Here is a 16,947-nt window from a genome sequence, read left to right on the forward strand (position 1 = left end):
TTAAACAAACAAACAACTTTATTATTCTCGGGAAATAATTGTCTATGTATGTAGAGTGACACCTATCCATACAGATATTGATATTATTTTGATTGTTGTTTATAATAGCAAAACCTCGAAAACAACTCAGTATTCAACAGTAGCGGATTAAATAAATGAAGTATGCAATGAAATCTGGCCTTGTGTAGCAACATGGATGGACCTTGAGGGTGTTAATGCTGAGCGAAATAAGTCCAGCAGAGAAGGACAAATATTATATGTTTGCACGTATAGGAGGATTAGGAGGAACTTAACGGAGGACCATGGGGGAGAAGAAGGGGGGAAGTAGTGGGGGAAAGGGGGAGAGGCAAACCATGAGAGACTCTTGAATGCTGACAAAAACTGGGGACTGATGGATGTGGGGGGGGATGGGCACGGAGAGGGGCACTTGTGGGGATGAGCACTGGGTGTTATGTGGAAACCAACTTGACAAACTATTTGTAAAAAAATAAAATAAATAAATAAAAATAAAAAATAAATGAAGTATGCGCTAATTAAGTCTGTTAATTAAATGCTTTACAATCACAAGGTAAGCTTAAAAAATTCAGATTCCTTAGCACCCCCTGGAGATTCTTATTTAGTAGATGGGTCCAAGAATCTGTATTTAAAAAAATATTCCCAGGTGATTTTGTTGAGTAATTAGGTTTGGGAACTAAATATGGTACACTTATAGAACTTAAAGTATTAGAATACCACACAGCCATTAAACAAATTCCAATTTTAAAAAGGTTACAAGATATTAACTCAAAACTAAATGTATGCACAAAAAGGATTGGAAAGACATACAAATATACAGGAAGGTTTGTTTATTTGTTTTTAAACAACTATTTAGGGAGAGGAGAGAGCATAAGCAGGGGTAGGGGCAGAGAGAGAGAGGAGAGAGAAAATCCCAAGCAGGTCCCCACTGTTAGTGCAGACCCTGACATGGGTCTTGAACCCAAGAACCGTGAGATCATGACCTGAGCTGAAATGAAGAGTCAGATGCTTAACCTACTGAGCCACCCAGGGGCCCTTATACAGGAATTTTTTCATGGCTGCATAAGTGAGCTTATGAGAGATTCCTGTCTGTTTTCTAAATTTTATTCAAAGAAAATAACACTTCGTAAATTTTTTCTTTTTATAGCTATAAATGATAAACCTTTGAAAATGGCTACACATGTGTTTTTCCGCTAGTGGCTTTGTGGAAGTTCCATAGGAAATCAAAGTCTGAGAGCATCATTGCACATGGTCATCCCCCCTCCCCCTGAAACAACTTGTGAAAGACTTCAAATATGCAAAAAAAAAAAAAAGAAAGAAAGAAAGAAAGAATTCTACAGTGAACACCCATGTGCTTTTAAGTTCTACAATTAGTATTTTGCTCTATTTATACAGGCTTCTTTTGATTGGTGCTTTAAGACATTCAACTGCTAGGTTGAGTACTCAAGAAAAGTTTCATATTTAAGCTCAAAAGATTAAGCGTCAACTGCCATTAAGTAAGTGCATGTCTATGAAAATTAGGACCTGCCTTATAAGCAAACACAAATATGTCATCGAGTGAGATGATGCCTGTTAAAGCAACACCTGGCACAGACAACACAGTTGGAGATGACAGCTGTAATTATCTGCATTCTTACAAACCTGCATTATCTGCAGGCATAGTCCCTGAGGCTCAAGATTTAAGAACTTCTCTGGCCCTGCTTTGCCTTTGATCTGTATGCTAGCCCAAATGAGGCATACTGATTGATAAGGGGAGCTGGGAGTGTTGGTGGTGGGGGACCTGGACACAGTGGCACCAGCAATCATTCCTCAGGCTCGATAGTGCTGCAGGAGACTAAGCAGTAAGGTTCCAGTGCTAACACCGGACATTCTTGCTAGGCAAGCCCTTTTCTGCTGGGCATTGGGTGCTCTGGCTAAGAATCAAAGAGCTGATGCTTACAGGAGGATGATCTATCAGTCCGTCTGGTCAAGAGATAGAACTGTGCTCTCGGTCAATATAAGACCAACCATTTAGAATTCTGAGCAGCAGGGACTATGAAATTAGTATGTGTGGTCAAATAACAGTTTCTGAAGTCCAGGTTTCTCAAGTCTTTCAAAATCCAAAAGTTATTCTTCAAGGCTATTTTGATCCTAGATCTTTGAGATGTAACATTATAGATTCTCCCAATTCCCTGAAGAAGTTCCATTCTCAGTTGAACCCACTGAGGAAAGCTTGGTTTGGGTTTTCATGATGGAGAGTCTGAGTGAAGAGGAGGCTCTTTGGAGGTCCTAAGAGATCTCCTTCACTGGATTTAAGGGGTAATTCCTGAGGCATTGGAAGGATTTGTGGGGAAATCACTGCAAGCCTTCATGGAGCATGTGTGTATGCAGCTCGCACTTCCCCTCCCCTATTCTCACCTGTGGTCAGTATCTGGGAAACAGCCATTGGCTCTAAGCCTAAGAGCTACGTGTTTACATGTGTATACACATGAGTCCATTCTGGTCCAAAGTAAGGGAAAGTGGGTGGGAGAAAAGAGCTGACACAAAATCACCTCAAACTGGGATTGGGACAGATTAGAAAGCAAAGAGACCTGGGTTTTGTTGTATTTGAATTCCAAAGCCTTACTGGGTGTAGGGGACAGACTTCCCTTTCAAAATATTTGAAGCCAGAGGGGGACCTGAAAATGTTTCAAAATCTGATTTAGTGAAGAGGTCAGGCCCTCAGCACAGATGCCTGACAGGAAAAGGTGTGACTTTCCTGAGAGATGCATCAATACACCTCTTAGTTTTCTTCGGTCTCCTCTGTTCTTTAATATGCAATGTACAGCTTAAAATTTGAAAAGCAATTTATCTGACATGCAAAGAAGCAGGAACTGTCACCCATAATCAAGAGAACAGTCACCAGAACAGAGCCATAGATGAACCAGATGTTCGACTTGGAAGACAACTCTTTAAAATACTTTTATGATACTTAAAACCTTTAGCATGCTATTATAGGAGGGGTCTGAGGTGGTAGCATAGGACGACCCTGAACTCCTTTTTTCCATGAGCACACTGAGAAGAATTCTTCCTGAAGAAGTACTAACGGCTAATTGAATAGCTGCTGCACAATGAAGGATGACACAACAAATGGTGACACAGAAATAACGGGAAACCCACCCCTGCAGCTATGAACTATGATAGTGAGAGCACTGAGGGACCCACGTGCAGATTTGCCTGATCTGGGGCATAGCAAAAAACCCAATAGTTTAAAAGACAACTAGACTATAAGCAAGGAAACCCATTTACTAACACTAGGGGGTCCACCAGTGGTGAGGAGAACTGGAACTCTCTGGGGTTGGAGGCACTGGCAAGCACCATTGTTTTTATAACCTTTCCATTTTGATAGCATGGATGGGAGCAGAGACCAGGCATTCTGACTGGTCTGCCACCTTAGTGAACCTTGGCCCCTAGCCCACCCTAACTGCAACCATTCCCCCAAAGAGGCCTGCCTGCCTGTGCTCTCCCCAGCTCTAGCTTTCCCACCAGGGTGGCTCTGGCATGGAACATCCTGAGGTTCGCTGGCCCATGCCTGCTTCAGCTGCAGCTGGCCCATCCGGGCACCCTCTGCATACTGCCAGGGTGGCCCCAACCTGGAGCACCGCAGGACCACCTAGGCCATGCTTCCTTCACTTTCAGCTGTTCTGCCAAGGTAGCCCTGGAATGGAGCACCTTGGAACTCCCCAGTCCTCATACTAGATCCAGATGTCCATGCAGCATCACAGGACTACCTGGCCTATGCCCACTCCCATCTCCAGCTGTCCTGCCAGGGTGACTCTGGTGCAGAGCACTCTGGGACCTTTAGGCCCATGACTACCACAGCTCCAGCCATCTCACCAGGGTGACCCTGGCACAAAGTGCCATGGGACTCCCAGCTCCTGCCAGCCAGCCAGCCAGCCAAAGTTGCCAGGCACATTCAACCTATACAGGGGACATTCCTACACAAGGTTACTCCTTCAAAACTGGGAGAGGTAGCTGTTTTGCTTAATTCACAGAAACAAACACTGTTGTGCCCAATTCGCAAGTCCCCAGAGACCATCAAGGAGCCGACACCGATGCAAGTACAAAAGGGTCTTTATTACAAGCTCGAGCCGGGGCTCAACCGTCTACCGATGTAGTGGCAACAGGGTGAAGCCCAGAACAATAGCGAGTAGGGTATTTATGGGGTAAGGGACGGGGGTGTTACAGTGCACACGTTGTACATATAGCATCATCACATAAGCACCAATTACAATTGTACAATACCCATGGTAACAGCTTTGACCATTCAGTATCTGTGAGGTGTTCATTACTTTTGGTAGGACCCAATCATGACCTTTGAGGATCCTTTGAAAATGACCAATTATGAGGTGAATTCAAAGGGCCCACGTTGGGTTCAGGCAAGCAGTGAGTGATTGGCTAGTTTGTACAAAATAACTGTCTGTAGTTCCCAGCCCTGACTCAGACCACAAGAATGTTTTTTTGATTAGCCGATCTGAGGGCGGTCCGAGGATGGCTTTAGCCTTGAGCAATCTGAGGCTTTTCCTGGAACTGGGGCTACATGCAGCCTGAAGTTGCTCTTAATGGAGGCCTTAATCCCAAAATGACGTTACTTAGGCTCTTCATTACAAAAAGTCAAACAAAATGAGGAGACAGAGGAATATGCTCCAAATGAAAGAATAAGATAAAACTTTAGAAAAAGAACTAAATGGCACGGAGATAAGCAATCTACCTGACGAAGAGTTCAAAGTGATGGTCATAATGATGTTTACCAGACTGGAGAAGAGTGCATGAATTCAATGAGGAGTTTAACTACGAGATAGAAAATATAAAAAAGAATCAGTCAGAGTTTAAGAATACAATAATTGAAATGAAAAATACACTAGGGGAAATCAATAGTAAATTAGGGGATGCAAAGAACGGATCAGTGACCTGGAAGACAGGGTAGAGTATCCAAACTGAACAGAAAAAAAAAAAAAAGAATTTTTGAAATGAGGATAGGTTAAGGGACTTCTGGGACAACATCAAGCATACAAACATTCACATTACAGGGGTGCCAAAAGGAGAAGAGATAGAGAAAGGGACAGAATACTTATTTGAAGATTTAATAGTTGAAAATTCCCTAACCTGGGGAATAAAACACTTATTTAGGTCCAGGAATCATAGCTTCAGACCGAATGAACTTAAGGAGGGCTTCACCATGACACATAATAATTAAAATGGCAAGAAGTAATGATATAGAAAGAATCTTAAAAGCAGCAAGAGGAAAGCAAACAGTTATGTACAAGGGAAGCCCCTAAGGCTATCAGCTGGTTTTTCAGCATAAACTTTGCAGGCCAAAAGGGAGTGGCATGATATATTCAAAGCACTGTTAGGAAAAAACCTGCAACCAAGAATACTCTACCCAGTAAAGTTATCATTCAGAATTAAAGGAGAGGTACAGAGTTTCCCAGACAAACAAAAGTTAAATGAATTTATCACCACTAAACTAGTCTTACAGAAATGTTAAAGGGAATTCTTTATGCAAAAAAGGAAAAGAGCAGGGGTGCCTGGGTGGTTCAGTTGGTTAAATGTCTGACTTCAGCTCAGGACACAATCTCATGGTTTGTGGATTTAAGCCTTGTGTTGGGCTCTGTGCTGATAGTTCAGGGCCTGGAGCCTGCATTGGAATCTGTGTCTTCCTCTCTCTCTCTCTGCCCCTCCCCCACTCACAATCTGTCTCTCTTTCTTAAGAATAAATAAACATTAAAAAAGAAAAAAAAGAAAAGTCCATATGTAGAAATAAGAAAATTCTGAAAGGAAAAACTTCACTGGTAAAAGCAAACACATGTAAAGGTAGATCAATCACTTATAAAGCTAGTATGAAGGTTAAAAAACAAAAGTAGTAAAATCAATAATATCTAAAAAAATTAGCTAAGGGATTCACAAAATAAAAAGATATAAAATAGGATATCATAACCTAAATGGTGGAGGGGGGATTAAAAATGTAGTACTTTTAGAATGTGTTTGAACTTAAGTGAGTATCTGCTTGTCATAGGCTGCTGTATACTTAGAATGTTATATATGAACCCATGGTAACCACAAACCAAAAACCTATTATAGATATGCAAAACAGAAAGAGGAAACATCCAAACTTAACACTAAAGAAAGTCATCAACCCACAAGGGAAAAGAGCAAGAAAAGAAGTAAGGAACAAAGAAGAACTATAAAAACAACCAGAAAACATTTAACAAAATGGTAATGAGTACATGTCAATCAATAATTAATTGGACTAGTTGCTCCAATCAAAAGACATAGGGCGACTGAATGGTTAAAAAAAAAAAACAAAAGAAAAGAAGACCAAGATCTAACTGTATGCCGCCTACAAGAGACTCACTTCAGAACTAAAGACACAGATTGAAAGTGAAGGGATGGAAAAATATATTCCATGAAAATGGAAATTAAAAAAAAAAAGCTGGGTTAGCAATACTTATAGCAGACTAAATGGACATTAATAAAAAGGCTGCAACAGGAAACAAAGGAGCATTACATAATGATAAAGGGTTCAATCCCACAAGAGGATATAACAATTGTAAATATCTATGCACCCAACAGGGAAACATCTGCATACATAAAGCAAATCTTAATAGATATAAAGAGAAAAAGTGACAGTTAGACAATACTAGTAAAGGACTTCAATACCACCCCACTTACATAAATGGATAGATTATCCAGACTGAAAATCAATAAGGAAGGAAACAGTGACTTTGAACAACGCTTTAAGGCAGATGAACTTAACAGATATATATATGGAATATTTCATCCAAAACCAGCAAGATACACATTCTTTTCAAGTGCACATGGAATGTTCTGTAGGATAGGTCACATTATAGGCCACAATAAATTTAATAGGTCTCAATTAATGTGAGTAGATTAAAATCATATTAAGTATCTTTTCTGACCACAGAGGTATAAAATTAGAAATCAATTATAAGGGGGAAAAACCTGGAAGAACGCAATCACATGGAGGCTAAGCAGCGTGCTACTATGCAACGATTGGGTCAAAGAAAAAATCAGAGAAAATAAAAAAAATACCTGAGACAAATGAAAATGGAAACACAATAGTTCAAAAATCTTTGGGATACAGCAAAAGCAATTCTAAGAAGTTTATAGCAATTTAGGCTTATCTCAAGAAACAGGAAAAATCTCAAACAATCTAACCTTACACCTAAAGGAACTAGAAAAAGAAGAACAAACAAAGCGAGAAGTTAGCAGAAGGAAGGCAATAATAAAGATCAGAGTGAAAATAAATGAAAAACTAATAGAAAAGATCAATAAAACTAAGAGTTAGTTCTTCGAATAGAAAAACAAAATTGATAAACCTTTAGCCAGACTCATAAAGGAAAAAAGAGAGAGGACTCAAAGAAATAAAATCAGAAACAAAAGAGGAAAAGTTACAATTGAAACCACACAAATACAAAGACTTATGACACTACTTTGAAAGATTGTATGTCAACAGGTTGGACAATCTAGAAGTAATGGGTAGCTAGAAACATACAATCTTCCAAGACTGAATCAAGATGAAATAGAAATTCTGAACAAATTGATCACTAGAACCAAGATTCAACTGATAATAAAAATATCTCCCAACAAACAAAAGTCCAGGACCAGATGACTTTATAGGTGAATTCCACCAAGTATTTAAAGAGTTAATAACTATTTTTCTCAAACTATTCCAAAAAGTAGAAAAGGAAAGAAAACTACCAAATTGATTCTAGGAGTCCAGCATTACACTGATATCAAACCCAGATAAAGACAACACACACACACACACACACACACACACAGAGGCCAATATCCCTGATGAACATAGATGCAAAAATATATTAACAAAATATTAGCAAACTGAATTCAATAATACATTAAAAGGATCATCCATCACAAGTAAGTGGGATTTATTCCAGGAATGCAAGAATGGTTCGATATTCACAACTCAATCACTGTGATGCACCACATTAACAAAATGACGAATAAAAATCATATGAACACCTCAATAGATGAAGAATAAGCATTCGACAAAATTTAGCACTCATTAATGATAAAAACTTTCAACAAAGTTTAGAGGAAACATACCTCGACATAATAAAGGCCATATATGACAAATTAACAGCTCATATATTCAATGATGAAAAGCTGAAAGATTTTCATCTAAGATCAGGAACAAGACAAGAATGTCCACTCTTGCCACCTTTATCCAACATAGTACTGGAAGTCTTGGCCATGACAATCAGACAACAAAAAGAAATAAAAGGAATCCAATTTGATAAGGAAGAAGTAAAATTATCATTATTTGCAGATGACATGATACTATATATAGGAAACTCTAAAGATTCCACCAAAAAACTATTAGATATAATAGATGAAAAATTAACAAACAGAAATCTGTTGCATTTCTACACACTAATAAACCAGCAAAAAGATCAAATTTAAAGATCCTATTTATAATTGCATAAAAAAGAATAAAATACCTAGAAATAAATTTAACTAAGGAGGTGAAATACCTTTACTCTGAAAACTATAACACTTTGAAGAGCCTAGGGGCGCCTGGATGGCTCAGTCGGTTAAGCATCCGGCTTTGGCTCAGGTCATGATCTCGTGGTTTGTAGGTTCAAGCCCCGCGTCAGGCTCTGTGCTGACAGCTAGCTCAGAGCCTGGAGGCTGTTTCAGATTCTGTGTCTCCTTCTCTCTCTGACCTTCCCCTGCTCACGCTGTCTCTCTCTCTCTCTCAGAAATAAATAAAACATTTTTTAAAAGTTAAAAAAAAAAGACTTTGAAGAGCCTAAATGTCCATCAACTGGCGAATAGATAAAGAAGATGTGGTTTATATATACAATGGAATACTACTTGGCAATGAGAAAGAATGAAATCATGCCATTTGCAGCAACATGGATGAAACTAGAAGGTATTATGCTGAGTGAAATAAGTCAGTCAGATAAAAACAGATATCATGTTTTCACTCATATGTGGATCTTGAGAAACTTAACAGAAGACCATGGGGGAAGGGAAGGGGAAAAAATAGTTACAAACAGAGAGGGAGGGAGGCAAACCATAAGAGACTTAAATATAGAGAACAATCTGTGGGTTGATGGGGCAGTGGGGGAGAGGAGAAAATGGGTGATGGGCATTGAGGAGGGCATTTGTGATGAGCACTGGATGTTGTATGCAAGCGATGAGCCATGGAAATCTACCCCAAAAACCACTTTACACACTGTATGTTAGTCAATCTGACAATAAATTATATTTAAAAAAGAGACTTTGAATAAAGAAATGGAAGATGACACAAACAAATGGAAATATATACCACACTCATGGATTGGAAGAATTACTATTGTTCAAATGTCCATACTATCCAAAACAACCTAGAAATTCAATATGATACCTATGAAAGTCCCAATAGTATTTTTCACAGAACTAAAACAAATAATCTTAATGTTTGTATGGAACCACAAAAGACTGTGAATACCGAAGGTAATCTTGAGGAAGAATAACAAAGCTGGAGATATCACAATCCCAGATTTCAAACTATAGTACAAATATTCAGTAATGAAAACAATATGATACTGGTACAAAAATAGACATATAAGTCAATGGAGAGCACAGAATAGAGAGCACAGAAATAAATCCACATTTATATAGTCAATTGATCTCCAACAAAGGAGGCAAGAATATACAATGGGGGAAAGATAGTTCTTGTCAATAAACAATGCTGGAAAAAGTGGATAGCTACATACAAAAAGGGTGAAACCAGACCACTTTCTCATACCATAAACAAAAATAAACTCCAAACGGATTCAAGACCTGTATGTAAGACCTGGAGCCTTAAAAGTCCTAGAAGAAAACATAGGCTGTAATCTTTTGGATATCCGCCATAACAATATTTTTCTGGATCTGTCTCCTCAGGCAAGGGAAACAAAAACAAAAATAAACTATTGGGACTACATCAAACTAAAAAGCTTTTACATAGCAAAGGAAACTATCAACAAAATGGAAAGACAACTTACTGAATGGGAGGAGATGTTTGCAAATAACATATCTGATAAGAGATTAATATCCAAAATATACAACTCAACATCAAAAACCCAAATAATCCAATTAAAAATGGGAAGAGGACTTGAATAGGCATTTTCCCAAAGAATACATAAGGTAGCAAAAAGATGAGAAGATTCTCAACATCATTAATCATCAGGCAAATGCAAATCAAAACCACAATGATGTCACCTCACACTAGTAGAATGGCTAGAATCAAAAGGACAAGAAAAGCAAGTGTCAGCAAGGATGTGGAGAAAACGGAACCCTCATGTATTGTTGGTGGGAATGAAAATTTTTGCACCCACTATGGAAAACCGCTATGGAGTTTCCTGAAAAAATTAAAAATAGAGATAACCATATATCACAGTAATTCCACTTCTGAGTGTTTACCTAAGGAAAACAAAAACACAAATTCAAAAAAAGATATACACACCCCTCATTATTTACAATAGCTAAGACATGGAAGCAGCCTTAAGAGATGGAAGTGCCCATCAGTAGGTGAAGAGATAAAGATGTACAAGTTGACCTTTGATCAAAGCAGGGGTTAGAGATGCTAAAAAAAAAAACTGTACAAAACTATTCACAACCCCAAAACTTTAATACTTTAAGCCTTACTGATAACATAACAATTAACACATATTTTATGTTACATGTATTATATACTGTATTCTTATCATAAAGTAAGCTAGAGAAAATATCATTTAAAAATGTAAGGAATAGAAAATATGTTTACAGTACTCTGTTAATATTTATTGAAAAAACCCATATATAATATAAATGAATCCACACAGCTCAAATCTGTATTATTCAAGGCCAACTATGTATGCAACGGAATAGTAGTCAGCTAATAATGAAATCTTATCATCCTCAACAACATGAATGGACCTAGAAGCTATTAGGATAAGTGAAACAGTCGAACAGAAAAAGACAAATACCATATGATTTTACTTATATGTGGAATCTAAAAAACAAAGCAAACAAATTTTAAAAAACAGAAATAGACTCATTAATGCAGAGAAAAAACTGGTAGTTGCCAGAGGGGTTGGTTTGGGAGGATGAGCAAAATAGTGAAGGAATTAAGAGGTACAAACTTCCATTTATAAAATAAATAAGTCACAAGGATGGAAGGTAGAGAGTAGGAAATACAGCCAATAATGTAATAACTTTGTATGGTTACAGATAGTGACTCCGCCCCTCATGGTGAATATTTTGTAATGTATAGAATTGATGAATCAACACGTTGTACACCCAAAATTAATATCATATTGTATGTCAACTATACTTCAATAAAAAAATACTATGATAGGGGCACCTGGGTGGCTTAGTCGGTTAAGCGTCCGACTTTCGCTTAGGTCATGATCTCGCCGTTCGTGGGTTCGAGCCCCGCGTCGGGCTCTGTGCTGACTGACAGCTCAGAGCCTGGAGCCTGTTTCAGTCTGTGCCTCCCTCTCTCTCTGACCCTCCCCTGCTCACGCTGTCTCTCTCTCTCTCTCTCCTAGAAATAAATAAAAATATATTTAAAAAAATACTATGATAAATGTATCAAATAAGTTAGAGGAAAAGAGAGCCAAAATGGGCGAAAAGAGTAGGAATTTCAGCAGAGAAATGGCAATAGCCTGCCTTGCAAACTTAATCTTTTCATAACTATCGAGAATATATCCCCAGACCACACATACTCTTCATTTTTAATCACCTATAAACATCTATCTCCCGAGGGCTCTCTGGGCCCCTGCATCTTGCTTGCTAAATGAAAGATGCCCTGGGGACTCTAACCGCTGCCCAGAAGCCCCTGCTGCCCTGCTGGAGAGGAGACAGGTTCTCTGTGTACTCTGGGCACTGAGGGCCACATCCCAGAGTCTCAGGCATCTGGAGAGCTGGGACGTGGAGCTTGCCAGCTGGAGAATGGCTCCAGGTCCAGCCTGGACTCTGAGTCATTGTCCATCTTCCCAGTAGCCAAAGCCAGACCTCATTAATGAGGATCCATTTCTCATGTCAGTGAAGGAACAGGGAGAGCTCACTCCATCTCAGCCCCAGCACTGGCCTAGATGGGGACAGTAGCCTTCTTTGTGAGATTGGAGGGGCTCCTATTTGTCACAGATCTCTGGAATCAGCAGGGACACCCGGGAGCTATGAGGGTATCAATGGCAGATCCACCTCTAACCAGTCCTGGAGGCCTGTTTGCTTTTGGAGCACTGATGGCTGTGAGGGACGCCCTCACACCTGACTCAGAGGCCAAGAGGAGGGCGGAGCCCACCTGACACAGGGTTCTGCGGTAGGAGGACAGAAGGGGGAGGTTGTCTGAGGTCCCAGTGACAGGGCATACTTCAGATTTTTTGACAAAGGTTGAGTCAGCTGTGAAATCTGTTTTCCTATATAATGAGGTTCCTTGATGCCTGAAGAAGAACTGGGTATAATATTAATTCAGCCATTCTGGCTATGACAGGTTATATTGACATTTATTATTTATTGGTTTACAATGGAGGTGGGGGGGAAGGTTTTAGATGTTAGACATAAAAGCTGTCCTCGGTCCTCAGCTGGATATCCAAGGTGTCACCAGATGGCAGCCTAACACAAGAATAGAATCTGTGGCTGGCCGCCTCCTCCAGCCTCTTGGAGTTATTTTCCTCACAGCCTGTCAAAAACCCGGTTTCCCATCCACTTCAAAGACTTGCAGCCCTGGGTACTAAAAACCACGACCATCCAGGAGATGGGGTTATTTCTCTCCAAACAATGTAAGTTGATCTTGATCAACACTTTCCCTGCCAGAACGGATGGTTACCGAGTTAAGTGGTTTCAACAAGATAGAGGTTAAAAGGAGAGAGAAATGATGAGACCCTGGGGAAGGAGGCGTGGTCGTGGCTGACATTCAGAAATTGATGGCGCATCAATGAGGTGGAGGGAGAGGAGGCGAGGAGCGGAGCGGCTGGCTGGATTGCGGCTAGACTGCAGCCGGTTCCGGATGGGGCTGCTTGGAGGAAGGTGAGGGAATTTCCACTGCGGTGGGTTTGTTTGTTTTTGGAGGAGCCCTTTTCCCCTTTTACTATGAAATGATTTTCTGTCCAGTGTCCTTGTTATTACCACAGAGAGAGCCACTCATAGCCGCAGAGTAAATAATACAACATTGGGAAGTGATGTATAGACAAGAGCTCATGAATTTCATGTGACAAGTGTCCTTTTCTGTGTTTATGGAGGTAGACCTCAAGACAAAGGGAGCCGAAGCTACTTAGCAAAATTGCTACCAATTAAGCTTTATTTATTTTTTTGACGTTGGACACTCTCTGGTGACATTTATTCATGACATCTGGGTAAGGAAGCTCTTGATGGTAGTTTTCCCTCCTCCTTATGGAAGGACAGCAAGTGCTTGCTGAGGGAGGCGGGAGGCGGAGAGGGCAGTGGAACCAGGCACCGCTCCTTGTTATTACAGCCTGTGTGTGGGAATCATGCACACCCATAGTGCGGGGGCATGGCCGCCGTGCAGAGAGCATCTGTGAAGGGATGGCCGAGTGACTGAGTATCTGCAGTGGACTGAAAAGCACAGAGAGGGGCTGCCTCATGCTCAGGCAGAAGAGGTGGCTTTCTGAGCAGTACAAGTCCAGGGGCACCCTGAAATACCCCTGTCCTTCACCCCCAAAGACAAAATAACAGGCAAGCTCCTGCTCAGGAAACCATGGCGCTTGGAATTCCAATGGGGAATCATTCTTTCAGGGCGAGTGTTGCTGTCTCTGGAGTTTTATTTTGAAATACAAATACTATTTGAAGATGATAAATAAACTCTGCCATGTGAAAAGTGTGAGCCCCTCCCCTGGCTGCTGAGCCACAACTAAGGAGTCAAGGCAGGGATGGGAGAATGGGGAAAGGGGAGGAGATAAAAAGTGACTTGGCTCATCTCACCCTTTTGCCTCCGCAATGAAAACCCAGACTCAGAATTTCATTTGACAGGGACAGAGTCCTGAGAGCTTGACTTCTCTTGGTTGTGTGTAACTGGGGAGAAGTGAAATGTTTTCCTTCTTTATTATTTTCTAGCCTTCATTCCACTGAAGATGTTGATAAAACTATGCAAAGGCCACTAGAGGGGCAGGTGTGGGGAGCCCTCCTGTGTACCTCTTCTGTAAAGTGGGCCACTTTGCTTCACTCAGCTATGGCAGGCACTAAATTCTGCTTGCCCCGAGGCTGATTGCTTTACAAGGTGATTTCCCCTCCCTCCCAGAGCTACATACACATGCTTTCCTTGAAAGCACAGAGCACAAATTTCTCATTGTTCTTGAAAGGTTATCTGTTATTAATGCAGAATCCCAAACAGAACCGGTCCTGAGGTATATGCATGCTGCATTGGAGACATATAAATTCATTCTGATGCCAAGGAGGACCTTCCTTTATTTTTCTTTCATTAGGTAATTGATCACTAGCATTGATCAGAAAAAAAATTATGCCTTGTTGACCATATTCACAGATGAAGATCAATGAAGTTAATTTTCAGTACATCAATTCCCGCACCAGGCACTAATTGGAAGGGATAAAGCTGTGTGATGTGTCACTGGGTGTGACCCAGGATGTCCACACCCTCAAAGGGGCGGGGGAGGGGGATCCAGAAAATTTGATATTACCAACCTGTAATAAAATGGGAAATTGCACTTGGTAGATGGAGATTTCAATCCTGTAACATGAATACTATTTGATGCTCCCTGGGCATCCTTTCTGAAAAGGAAAAATGACAGAGCTGGGAGCAGCCCCTGCTCCTCATACTGCATATCTGAGCCTCTTCCTCCTTCCCCTCCAGCATACATTTTTTTCCCCCTAAACCCCGTATCTTGTCACCCTTGTGGGAAAACTTTCTGTTGAGAGATGACAATTGACAATCGTGTCAAATGAAAGACATGAAAGCCAGAAATCATCTACCAGCAAAGGCTTCTAGGGTCAGAGTACAACATAGTGCCTTTTTGTAAATTGCCTTTTTTTTTTTTTTTTTTTTGTAAATTGCCTTTTTTAAATGACGTGTTTTTGTGTTTTGGTCTTCTGAAGGTAGGCCTGATTAATTGTCACCTTCATGAGAAAAGCATATGGTGTGAGAGAAGGTGTAGAGTTTTTGGACAGCTGGCCAAGAAGTGGATCAGAGAAGCATTGGCTTCAGGGTTCTGGGAATCTGGAGTGTCAGAGCCCTTGCTGCAGAATCTCTGTATTGGCCTGTGATGGAAGAGGTGATGCAGAGGAGGAGCCGCCACAGTGGAAGGCCCAGTTGAGTCACAGACACTAGTCTAGTCTGGGTTCTTATGCACTGAGCAGGAGAGGTTTCTTACCTATAACATCTCTTTACCTGTGACCCCTTTATGGCACTTACCTGATGCTGAATTATAATGGCAAAATGTCTTATGACTTGGGTATGGGGCACCTGAACATTTCCTTTTTCTAGCTGCCTATTTGACTTTAAAACAATTCAGGTGGTTTTCAGCACAAATTATTGTTAGAATAACCAAGTGCTATTTTTAGTGGAACCAAAAGGTCAAGAACTTAGGTTTAAATGAAATACAAAGAGAATGTATTTAGATGATTTGACCGATTTGACCATCAGGGTACATTGGGTTGTTGAGAGGAGTAAGGAGGGTACCTGCTTTCTTGAGACTTAAAAAATGGAATAACCAACCACCTACTCAAGACAATGTTGCTATTCCACACCCAGTGGCAAGAGGATGAACTCTTTGGTGTTTAAGGTTCTCTTGGCTTGAGGGCTTAAGGGGTCCATGAGTGTTGGATGATAAATTAGTAGGTGCATGTGTGTACTGGGAGCTGTTGAGGGTCAGGGACCCAGAGTGCTTGCTATGGGCTAAATTGTGACCCCCCTCCAGATATGTATATTGAAGCTATAATCCCCAATGTAATGGTATTTAGAAATGGCACTTTTGGGAAGTCATCAGGTTTGGGTGAGATCATAAGTGTGAGGCTCTCATGATGGTATTAGCGCCTTGTAAAAAGAGACACAAGAGAGCTTGCTCCCTCTCTTTCCACCATGTGATGACACAGTGAAAAGGCAGCCATTTTCAAGCCAGCAAGAGGGTCTTCATCAGAACCCACAATGCTGGCACCTGATTTTGGACTTTCAGCCTCCAGGCTGTGAGAAGATAAATTTCATTTGTGTCAGTCTGTGGTATTTTGTCATGGCAGCCTCAGCAAACTAAAACACTGCCCAAGTAGGTTCGGACTCTGCAGAGGGGCCTGATGATATGCATTAGTAGACTCTTTGTTCCAGGTGGTGGGAAGTTTGGCTGCCACCTCCAGGCAGTGGTCCTGGAGACTTCAGTGGACTGGCAGTCATGGGCTCTTCTCTAATTTGGGTGGGATGCTCCCAGTTTCTTTCCCTTTCTACCCTGTAGACTCTTACTTAACTCCTGCCAAACATGCAAGATCAGAGGAGTATAACTTTTTCCTTAAGAGATTTTTGTATATGTTTAAAAAATGCAAAGCAACCCAATAAATGACTCTTTATCAAAACACCCTCCTATACTCCCAGGAGCATTCTTCTATGTCTAAAGAAACATGTAATTTTACTGTGCAAGAATAAGCAGGACAAAACCTGGAATTCGGGGGCCTCCTGTCAGGAGCTGTACCCCATTTGTCAGTTTACAAGTTGACCGGCCAGCGTCATGGATGCTGGGTCAGAGGCCAAGGACTCCGTTCTCACAAGCAGTCACAGTAGCTCATAATCAGCATTTTCCTGTGCTGGTTCATCTCAGTGGGTTGTGTCTGAATTTTTATAATGGGAAGTCAGCATATCACTGACTCCAGAGGGAGAGCAAATCTATCTCTGTCTTTTAAGGCTGTTCACTATATAAACATCCTTGAAAAGATAGTTCAGAGCCAAGGCCACCAGTGCCT

Source organism: Hyaena hyaena, unplaced genomic scaffold (genome assembly GCF_003009895.1).
Source record: "Hyaena hyaena isolate Hyena2069 unplaced genomic scaffold, ASM300989v1 scaffold_61, whole genome shotgun sequence".
Taxonomy (NCBI): domain Eukaryota; kingdom Metazoa; phylum Chordata; class Mammalia; order Carnivora; family Hyaenidae; genus Hyaena; species Hyaena hyaena.